Below are 11,325 nucleotides of genomic sequence, written 5' to 3'. Positions count from 1 at the left end.
CTGAGGAAGAGCATGCTCTCACAGATCAAGGTTTATGGACCGATGCTGGAGATGTGTCATCGGATCTAGGGATCAATGAGGACATGTGTCCTGAGGAAGAGCATGCTCTCACAGATCAAGGTCTATGGACCGATGCTGGAGATGTGTTATCGGACCTAGGGATCAACGAGGTCATGTTTCCTGAGGAAAAACATGCTCTCACAAATCAAGGTCTATGGACCGATGCTGGAGATGTGTCATCGGACCTAGGAATCAATGAGGACATGTGTCCTGAGGAAGAGCATGCTCTCACAGATCAAGGTCTATGGACTGATGCTGGAGATGTGTCATCGGACCTAGGGATCAACGAGGAAGAGCATGCTCTCACAGATCAAGGTCTATGGACTGATGCTGGAGATGTGTCATTGGACCCAGGGATCAATGAGGACTTGTTTCCTGAGGAAGAGCATGCTCTCACAGATCAAGGTCTATGGACTGATGCTGGAGATGTGTCATCGGACCTAGGGATCAATGAGTCCATGTGTTCTGAGGAAGAGCATGCTCTCCCAGATCAAGGTCTATGGACCAATGCTGGAGATGTGTAATCGGACCTAGTGATCAACAAGAACATGTTTCCTGAGGAAGAGCATGCTCTCACAGATCAAGGTCTATGGAACAATGCTGGAGATGTGTCATCGGACCTAGGGATCAATGAGGACATGTGTCCTGAGGAAGAGCATGCTCTCACAGATCAAGGTCTATGGACCGATGCTGGAGATGTGTCATCGGACCTAGGGATCAATGAGGACATGTGTCCTGAGGAACAGCATGCTCTCACAGATCAAGGTCTATGGACTGATGCTGGAGATGTGTCATCGGAAATAGGGATCAATGAGTCCATGTGTCCTGAGGAAGAGCATGCTCTCACAGATCAAAGTCTATGGACCAATGCTGGAGATGTGTCATCAGACCTAGGGATCAACAAGGACATGTTTCCTGAGGAAGAGCATGCTCTCACAGATCAAGGTCTATGGACTGATGCTGCAGATGTGTCATCGGACCTAGGGATCAATGAGGACATGTGTCCTGAGGAAGAGTATGCTCTCACAGATCAAGGTTTATGGACCGATGCTGGAGATGTGTCATCGGATCTAGGGATCAATGAGGACATGTGTCCTGAGGAAGAGCATGCTCTCACAGATCAAGGTCTATGGACCGATGCTGGAGATGTGTTATCGGACCTAGGGATCAACGAGGTCATGTTTCCTGAGGAAAAACATGCTCTCACAGATCAAGGTCTATGGACCGATGCTGGAGATGTGTCATCGGACCTAGGAATCAATGAGGACATGTGTCCTGAGGAAGAGCATGCTCTCACAGATCAAGGTCTATGGACTGATGCTGGAGATGTGTCATCGGATCTAGGGATCAACGAGGAAGAGCATGCTCTCACAGATCAAGGTCTATGGACTGATGCTGGAGATGTGTCATTGGACCCAGGGATCAATGAGGACTTGTTTCCTGAGGAAGAGCATGCTCTCACAGATCAAGGTCTATGGAACGATGCTGGAGATGTGTCATCGGACCTAGGGATCAATGAGTCCATGTGTTCTGAGGAAGAGCATGCTCTCCCAGATCAAGGTCTATGGACCAATGCTGGAGATGTGTAATCGGACCTAGTGATCAACAAGGACATGTTTCCTGAGGAAGAGCATGCTCTCACAGATCAAGGTCTATGGAACGATGCTGGAGATGTGTCATCGGACCTAGGGATCAATGAGGACATGTGTCCTGAGGAAGAGCATGCTCTCACAGATCAAGGTCTATGGACCGATGCTGGAGATGTGTCATCGGACCTAGGGATCAATGAGGACATGTGTCCTGAGGAACAGCATGCTCTCACAGATCAAGGTCTATGGACTGATGCTGGAGATGTGTCATCGGAAATAGGGATCAATGAGTCCATGTGTCCTGAGGAAGAGCATGCTCTCACAGATCAAAGTCTATGGACCGATGCTGGAGATGTCATCAGACCTAGGGATCAACAAGGACATGTTTCCTGAGGAAGAGCATGCTCTCACAGATCAAGGTCTATGGATTGATGCTGCAGATGTGTCATCGGACCTAGGGATCAACGAGGACATGTTTCCTGAGGAAGAGGAGGCCTTCATGGATGCATCCAAAATCATCAATGTTGATGTCGTATTGGCCAGTGCTGGCAACAAAGATATTGAAGAGGGATCCACTGCTGTTTCGATAATAGAATGATTGTTCAGGGGGGAGATGAATATATACCTCAAATTGACATTTTAGATCCAATAAATGTCTGAGAAGATTCACTGTATTCCTTAATTACTAGTGATGCTAATAATGTGAATTTCTGGGGAAACATGGGGAGAAAACCTCTCAGAAGAGGGCACTGATCTAAGGGATAATGTTGACATAATTACTTATATTTTAGATGATGTGACAGAGCCGGAAGGACAAGCTGCTGTGGAATACTCCTCTAATAGGTGCAGATGAAGAGATATGAATTTGGATCATTCTTCCATTCTGTGTCACCTCAAGGGCAGATGTCATCTGGTAGGACTTATTCTGCTCTTCACGCGGGGTAAGATAGCGCACAAGATCCCATTTCATGTCAGCATTCCCCTCGTGTCTCCTAAATCTGAACACACAGACAAGTCCCAAATAGCTACCCTTCGATGTTACAACAGCTGGGGGCTTGTGATTTAACAAAGTGAGATGTCATCTTTATAAACATATATCAAAAGATGAAAAGGGTCGGGTATATACAAAAATATGAAATGTATTGAACAGGCATAGTAAAACTCAGACCGCTTGGTTATGAGAGTTAACACACAAAGACTAATAAAAAAATCTAAAGTCATGACTTTTATAAAGGTGACCAATGCATAGATGAAGCTCAAACAAATGCAAATGCATGTTGACAAGTCACCCACAGATGACTAACATCACCTCCATTCTGTGTCATAGCCTATCATATATAGAGAAGTCATTTCTTTTCTCTATAGCCATCATGGTGGGCTTGATCAGACATGAAATGTATTTTTGGCTTTTTATTTTTTATTAGTCTTTGTGTGTTTACTCTCCTGACCTGTCCTCCTCTGACTTGTCTACCAGGTTTAGAAATTGTCTGGAGGCTGTGGGGGAATGGATGGGAAGTCACTGGCTTAAGTTGAACGGCGACAAGACTGAGGTGATGGTGGCAGGCTCTTCTTCTCTGTCTTCGTATTGGACCCCAGCCTTTTGACCTTCTACTTTAGGTCCCTTTCCCTAACCAGTGCCTGTAGTCCAGGATTTGGGTGTGAAAATATCCCCCTTACTCTCTATGGAGCCCCAAGTTGGTGTAGTCTGTCAGCTTGGCTATTTCCACCTATCGTCTGTGCTACGGATGCTTCATTGGCTTTCTGGCGCCCAGTGCCTTCAATTCAAGGCATTTTGCCTGGCACATCGTACTGAATACCTTCAGACTAAATTCCATCCATATATTCGTGGACGTGCCTTGCGATTTGCAAATGCCCTTCTCATCCCTGTTCCGAGGTTTAAATCTAGCCGGATTGGTGGACATTCCTTCCTCATCACAACAGCATCCTTGCGGAATTCTCTTCCACATATGCTGCGTGTAATCTCCACTCATTGGTCTTTCTGTCAGGCATTGAAAACACATCTTTTCTACACTGTTTTTCCTCTTTCTTCCAAGTAGCGCCAAGATGCCTTTTTAGGTGAGCCTAGCGCTCTATAAGTTCTGCTAACATAACATGCGTGGAAAAGATTTGATTGAAAATGCTGAACAACACTTGTGACCGCAGCCACACTTTGGCACTCACTCCCCCCAACCCTGAGAGCTGAACCCTCGTACAGACTGTTCCAGAAACAGCTAAAGACTTACCTGTTCAACTAATGCCATACATCACCTGGCAAAGACTCTTCCACCACCTGGGGATTCCCAATCCCTTATATCCTCCCCATAAGTATAAGTATAACCGTTCCTGTATATATGTGTGTTTATCAGTAGCTAACACCTAGAAGCATCTGGGTTATGCGCACTCCTATAAATGAATGAATAAATTAAACAAACAGAAATTGGGGGGTGCAGAAATTCTGTTGTTGCGATTCCTCTGAATAGTGGATCAGTTCAAGGGTGAAATTCTTTGCCCCCACGGTCAGACCCTACTCTTAGTAAAGGTTGCACTGATTGGCCTAAAAATGGAAAAACTCCTCCAAGCCCCAGTCTTGAAGGCTCTTCTGCCACCTCTCTCCTCCACCTCCGCCCACTCCCGGTCCCCTCTGCCACTGGGTGCACCTCAAGCATGTACCTCTCCCCAGAAGTCTTTCAAATGTGGACACCTGCTCCACGTCGCTACTCTCAACTCTTTCAAAGTCTGGTTGGTTGTTTCTATGAGGCTATTACTGAGGGCTACTTCTTTTTCAGGCTTGGACTTGAATTAATGGTATAGCAAGAGTCTCTTCCATACTATAGGGGTCTCTAGTGATAGCAGGCCCAGCTCATATCGAATAACACTAATGGGTATCGCCGATGGCAACCTTAAAACTTTCTTCCATATACTTCCTCCCAGCTGACCTAAATCTTCCTGCAGTAGGCTGTGGTGGATCCCAGCCCCATAAATCACCATATGCACGATTGTGGATTTATACAATTTGAGGAGAGGAATTATAGAACATTTAACACATTTGTAGTTAAAATTCCTAATGTGCGCTATTGCTTTGGTAGCCTTTGTGTAAAAGCCTTCCATTAATTATTTTTTACATCAGGTGTTCGAAATGTCAAAGCCCAAATATTTCATGCGATCGACCTCCGTCACCCTCATTCCTTCAAGCCAAACCGGTCTTTTTGTCCCTCGTTTGCCTGCAGTCAGTGTTATCACGAACGTTTAACAAATGTTTGTAACTAGGTAATTTACTCTGCAGTATGCAGAAAGGCTGTCCAGTACCTTTTGGATGCCCACTTTAGTGCAGTCTAATAATATGATATCATCTGCATAGGTTATCCACAAAACTATGGTGCCCAGAATTGTGGTTGCAATGAAGGAAGCCTGTTCTAAATGTTCACCCAAATCTCCAACATAGGCGTTAAAGAGGAAAAGCGCTAGAATGTAACCTTGTCAGAGACCGTAATTTGTTTCAATTTCATCTGGCAATAGCCCCTCTTGGTCCAGACGAGTCCGGACTACTGAGTGCTCATGTAAATGGACAAACGGGGCCAGCAAGCCAGATAGAAGTCCCCAGTCTTCCAGTTTCTCCCACAACTTGTTTCTGTCCACACGGTCAAAGGCCAGGGATAGGTCGGCCAATGCCACATAGATTTCCTGATAGTGGCCCTCCCAAGCCAGGCACTGAGCATAGATCAGCATCCAGCCTGCTAGGCTTGTACCTACGTGAGGATGGAATCCAAGCTGATTAGGCTGGAGAATGTTATTTGCTCTTATCCATTCTTCCATTCTCTCTGGAAGATCTCTCTGACCTTTTTTTAAAATGGGCACTATATGAGCCTCCTTCCAAGTTTCGGGGTAACCCTTGCTTGGATAATTGAACTGAAGTAACTATGAAGAGTCAAGGACCATAGGTCCGGCTTTGCTTTCATGACCTAATTACATAGGCCATTTGGCCCTGGAGTTCTTGAGTTGCTTCTGTTGAGAATAATGCTCTTGATTGGTTCGGCAGAAGGTCGCAGAACACAGTTTTCTGATTTCTGTTTCTTTTAACTAACTGTAGGGTCCACTGGCTTATTGTACAGTTTTGAGAAATGTAAAGTCCACATCTGTGCAGAGATGGGATTGGATTGAGCTTTGTTTTGGAAATTCTCTTTTTGTTGGATTCATTTCCAGTAGTTTCCATCATTTTTTGTTAGGAGGGAGCTCAGCATGTTTTCACGATCTCTTTGGTAGCCTTCGCTTTGATTCCTTTCAGCCTGTTCCTCTAACTCTGCTTCAGTTTCTTCAGACAGTCTTGTGCATTCACCCCACTTTCCGCACCAACCTTCTGAATTCTTTCCTCTATTCTCTTTTAATTAGTTGGATTCCTGGGCTGTAATTTAGTCTCTTTTGTGGCATTCTAGGTTTTCTTGGGATCAGGGCATTCTTAATAAATATCGGGAAATGATAGACAGAGCATATATCGCTATTGATTTCCCCAAAGCGACCTCCTGAGACGTCCTCCAATTTATTGTTGAAGTCCCTAATGTCGCAGGAGGCCCAGGTTAGTCTATTTTTCTCACTTGATACTTAACCCTTCCCATATGTGTCTTTGAACCTGAGGGATTTAGCAGATAGAGAGACGCTATCAGTCTCGCATGATCGCTAGGGAAGCCATTTTCCACCTTTAATTTATATTCATTTTTGTGTATTTCTTCAGAGGCAAAAACAAAGTCAATCAAAGAGGATTTCTGACCGCTACTCCATGTTTTTGCAAAAGTTCCCCCGTGCCTCTTTCTCATTCAGGTTGCTTAAGTTCCAGTCCTCCAGAAAGTCGCTCCATCTCAACCCTCTAACGTCTTGCGAGGATCTGCGTGAAAGTAGGGGGTAAAGAAATTCTTTTATTGAGATTCCTCTGAATAGTGGATCGGTTCAAGGGCGAAATTCTTTGCCCCCAAGGTCAGAGGCTACTGTTAGTAAACGTTTGCACAAATTGTCCTCAAAATGGCAAAACGTCAATTCCTGAAAGTTGGGAGACAATTTTCTATTTTGGGAAAAGGGGTCTTAAGCCTAATCTCAAGAAGAAGATAATGACCTCTGCATGTTCACAAACTGAGGGCTTTAATTTAGAAATGCCCTTACATTTGGAGGAATGCACAGAGAACAGAGTAAGTCAATCCTCTTCTATGGCGGGCATATCTGAGATTCCCACTACATAACCAGCACAAACCCGGGGTACGTCAGTTGGTCAATCAAAAGAGCAAAGGCCAGCTGGAATAGTTGGCTACGCTGAGTTTTACCTAGGGTATGGCTTGAGCGTGTGTTTCTGTCTCAGGAGCAAATGGTGTTCAATAGAAGTGCAATCTTACGATTGACGAAGGAGATTCCTGAGCTTCATCTTCTTTCGACATACGATATTGATTATGTACATTTCCCCCCATGAAACTTGCACAAATGTTTTAGAAATTGGTCTCAAATGTAAAATTGGGGCAGATACCCTATAACAAGTATCTGAACAGTTTCAAAGACTGGGTTATGAAATCTCTCATTCTGCTCCAAATAAAATGGGGGGTCTCAAATGGAAATAGAAGTATCGGGAGGGGTGGGATGACCCTTTGGAGGCTCGTTTGGAACCATAGAACATTTATGTAATGGCAAGAGTAAATGTGGAGGGAGGGTCAAAACTAACGCCCGTTCAGCAAGGTTCTAAGAATGATATGTGGTCCCTGCTCCCTGATATGCTGACCCAAGTCTTTAAGAAATTGTGGGAAATCTGACACTTTAACTAAACATTATGTGTCATTGATAAGTTGGAACACAAAAGGGTTTCAAAAGTTTTAGGAATAATGTGACCAGGGCCCATATATTTGGCGATTTTGTCCTGGGTATGTTGCAGGAGACCTGACTGACTGCTGGTATTAAAATAGACAGAATTTCAATACTACAGCAAATGGCCTCCCATGCTGTCCGGGGGCTTACTTATTGCCACCAGAAATTCAATAATAAAGCAGTTAGAAGTCATACCATCTACCTACCAAGGTATCCTAGCAACCTGACTATTTTTGCAGGTAGATGAGATTGGGCAATTTCCCACACTAGTTAATCCATACTGGAACCCTCCGTGTCCTAACTTGGATGACTTCCTTGCATGTTTGTTGGACAGAGTGTTGAAGGGTATGCCCGTGCAGGGCTTGCAGGGGCTGGTGATGGCAGGTGATCTAAATTCGTATTGTTTACTTCCTTGTGCCTCTATGTATGAACATTCTGTGGCCTTTGATAATGTGTTAAAATGGTTGAACTATTCTGGAGTTTGAATTAAGGGGGATCTGCCTCCAGAAGCCACATGGAAAAGTGGAACCTCCAGTTCAATCATTGATGCCTTTGCCTATTCCGAGGACTGGAGTTTGAATTAAGGGGATCTGTATCCAGCAGCCACATGGAAAAGTGGAACCTCCAGTTCAATCACGGATGCCCTTGCCCTCTCCAGGGACATGTTTGATCGCTGAGCTGAAATTAAAATTCAGGAGACTCAGTACAGTGACCATAACATGTTAACTGCTAAGTTATCAATAGGTGTTGAAAAAACTGAATGGATGTCCCAGGAGATTTTGGGGCTAAATCTGAGAGGTAGAAGTATCGCCATGTTTAGAGGGGGAGGGTCCCGGCTTATAAAAATGCTAAAAAGCAGAAGAAATGTGATGACGGAATGTCAATTTAAGAGGGAATGTTCTGTTGTGTCTCATGTGGGGCTAATGTTCCGCTCATTCCTTTCACTGGGCCCTCCCACTTCCCTTTCACTCCTCTTTCACTCCTCTTTCACTCCTCTTTCACTCCTCTTACACTCCCCTTTCACTCCTCTTTCACTCCTCTTTCACTCTGCTCTTCTCTTTTACTCATTCTAACTCACAGTCCTTTTTTCACCTTCTTTCTGTTCATCCATCTCTGTCTCTACTCTCTCCAGGTTTCCATTTTTGGTAAAGACAACACATTATTATCAGTATTTTCTTGGCAATCAAGATGTTCTACTATATGTATATTCAGTTTCTGAACCATGGTCTGTACCTGGAGTCAGCTCTTGGCAGCCGTCCTTACTTTTGGGATACACATCTGGCCAGCTGCTGTTAGGTATGCTTGCAATTAGTGCCTAGTAGGAGGAGCAGTAATTTGTCACTTGAGAGGGGTTTTATAGATGGTTCTAATACCCACACGTCTCTCTGCACCGGAGACTGAAGGAAAAGCATGTCAATATGTCCATTAAGAGGGAAAAGCCAAGTCCTGAAGGCCTTCTGAAAAGGAAAGTGGGCTTCACAGAGTAAGTGATTCCACTCATTCCCTCCCTGGCAAAGCTGGAAATCTGGAGCATAAGGAATGTTCTGGAAAATAGAGAGTGGAGGGAATGTAGTTCTTCAATTTCTCAATGATAAATGCGGGATCCTTTCCAAAAAACCCTCTGTGATTGATACAAAGCGCCTTGAAGATAATCACTACTAGAAGTATTTATTTATTTATTCAGATGTGTAGAGCGCACGTCAGTCCGGGGGCATCGTGGCGCTTGTTACAGACATATGTTAGTTACATAGAATACATAGTTCACATACAATAAATTATTTACAGTGGTAGATATGATATTTGTACAAATTTGCGATGCAGTGTATTTACATAGATTGGCGATTGACATATCTTATTGGGCAAGGAAAGAGGTCTTCAGTTTCCTACGAAATCTCGGGAGTGAGATTTCCGCTCTAATGTCTGCAGGAAGGGCATTCCAGGTCTTGGCGACAATGTAGGGGAAGTTTAGGCCACTGGCTTTGGCTTTTTTGATGCGTGGGATGTAGAGTAAGTTGGTGTATTGCGTTCTGGTGGGACAGGAGGAGGAGGGTTTGGAGATGGTCTCTGATAGATAGGACAGGGCGGAGAGAGAGAGGCATTTGTGTGTGAGGATTTTGAGCGTGATCCGCTCTTTGACCGGGAGCCATTGGGCTGAGTGTCTGGCATGGCAGATGTGCTCTCTTCTTGGGATGCTGAGAGCGGCCCGGAGAGCATTGTTCTGAGTGACTTCAAGTCTGTTTAGGTTTTTTGCTGATGTGATTGCGCTTACTTGCCTGGTCATATATAGTGAGGAGTCTAGGTATACTCCCAGTGTCAATACAGCTTTACAGTCAAGTAAGTAGAGCTGTCTAATTACAGGGGATATCTGAACCCTTCTGCAGGACTTGAGGCAAAGATAAGGGGACTCATCACAAGGTTGGCATTATGCCGGTGATAATACCGCTGGGATACCGCCAACGCAAGTAGCATTACCGCTACTCGTCATTTGCGCCGGATCACGACTAGCGTTTGAGCGGTTATGCCCCATTACCCATTGGGTCAATTGGACCCAATGTGGGTTTTAATGGTGCTATTAGAGCCGGCGCAATTAGCGCTGCTCTACAAGCACCCAAAACGGGCGGTAAGGGGATATTTTTACCTCCAGCAAAAAGCTGGCAGTAAAACTCCCACTTACCGCCCAACTTATAATAGGGCTAGCCCTTAAATGGGTTGGTAATAGCGTTACTGCCGCATTTAAGGGCAACTGCCCAACTCGTGATGAGGCCCAAAGACTTTTCAACTTTATAGTCTAAATTATTTACACAAGAGGCTGGAGAAGGGATTTCCCTGTGGAGATTGGCCAGAAAGACTGGTTCCATTAATCTTCGAGGGCCACCTATGATCCATATCCGTCTTCTGAGAGTTGAGTTTAATCCATTGTTTGCTCATTGCCTGTAAATTGTGCTGCAATGTCTCATTCGAGGCCCGGGTAGGTGTCCATATAGAGTAGGACCACTGGCACACAGCTCCTTATAGGGTTAGAAACAAATAAATGGGTGATAAGAGATAAGCCCTGAGGAACACCGCAGTTAAGCACAGTGGGGCTAGAGGTGCAAGGGCTCAACATTACTGACTTCTGTTGGTTAGCGAGAAACATAATACAAGTCAGTGCTTTGCCACCAATTTCTGCCTCCTGCAGTCAGCATCCCTGATACCATGGTTGATGTGTCGAAGGCTGCCAAAAGATCTAACAGCAGCACCGCAACAACCCATCAATAATACACCTGGGATCATCCAAGACTGACATGAGACTTGCTGTGAGTCAAGGAAGGTGGATGAACTTATACAACTTTAAGGACTGTAGGTAACTCTACTGAGAACAAATTGGAAGAAGTGGGACAATGCAGGGTTTGAAACTGCCAGAAGCTTGACAGCAACAGCTGCCATGGGCTACCTTTGCTTCCCGGAACAAGTGCCCTATGGGACATTAACTCTGTGTCTTTAGGGATGTGCCTAGGGGGACTTTGGGAAACATCTAGAAGAACCTTTAACCGTACTGGGTGATATTTAATGGACAAAAGGTTATAGTTTGTCTCTGAAGTGGAAATTAGATCAGTGGTGTGCTATGTATTAACTCCTTGTTCCCTGGAGTTAATACATAGGTAGCTCCTGTTTACTCAGTGATGCCGATCCCCAAGAGCTGTTTTTAGCTCCTGCTCAACAAATCCTTGCTTTGCTCCCTGCAATGTAAGGCAAGAGCAGACCTAGAGAAACTGGGATACATGATATAAACAGATTAGCATTGGGACATTTGGAGGTGCATGCTTGAAATTCTTCAAAATGGACTAATAATATTGAACTT

This window comes from Ambystoma mexicanum, chromosome 9 (assembly GCF_040938575.1).
Source record: "Ambystoma mexicanum isolate Mex_15411 chromosome 9, UKY_AmexF1_1, whole genome shotgun sequence".
NCBI classification, from domain to species: Eukaryota; Metazoa; Chordata; class Amphibia; order Caudata; family Ambystomatidae; genus Ambystoma; species Ambystoma mexicanum.
Note: the sequence above shows the minus strand (reverse complement) of the source record.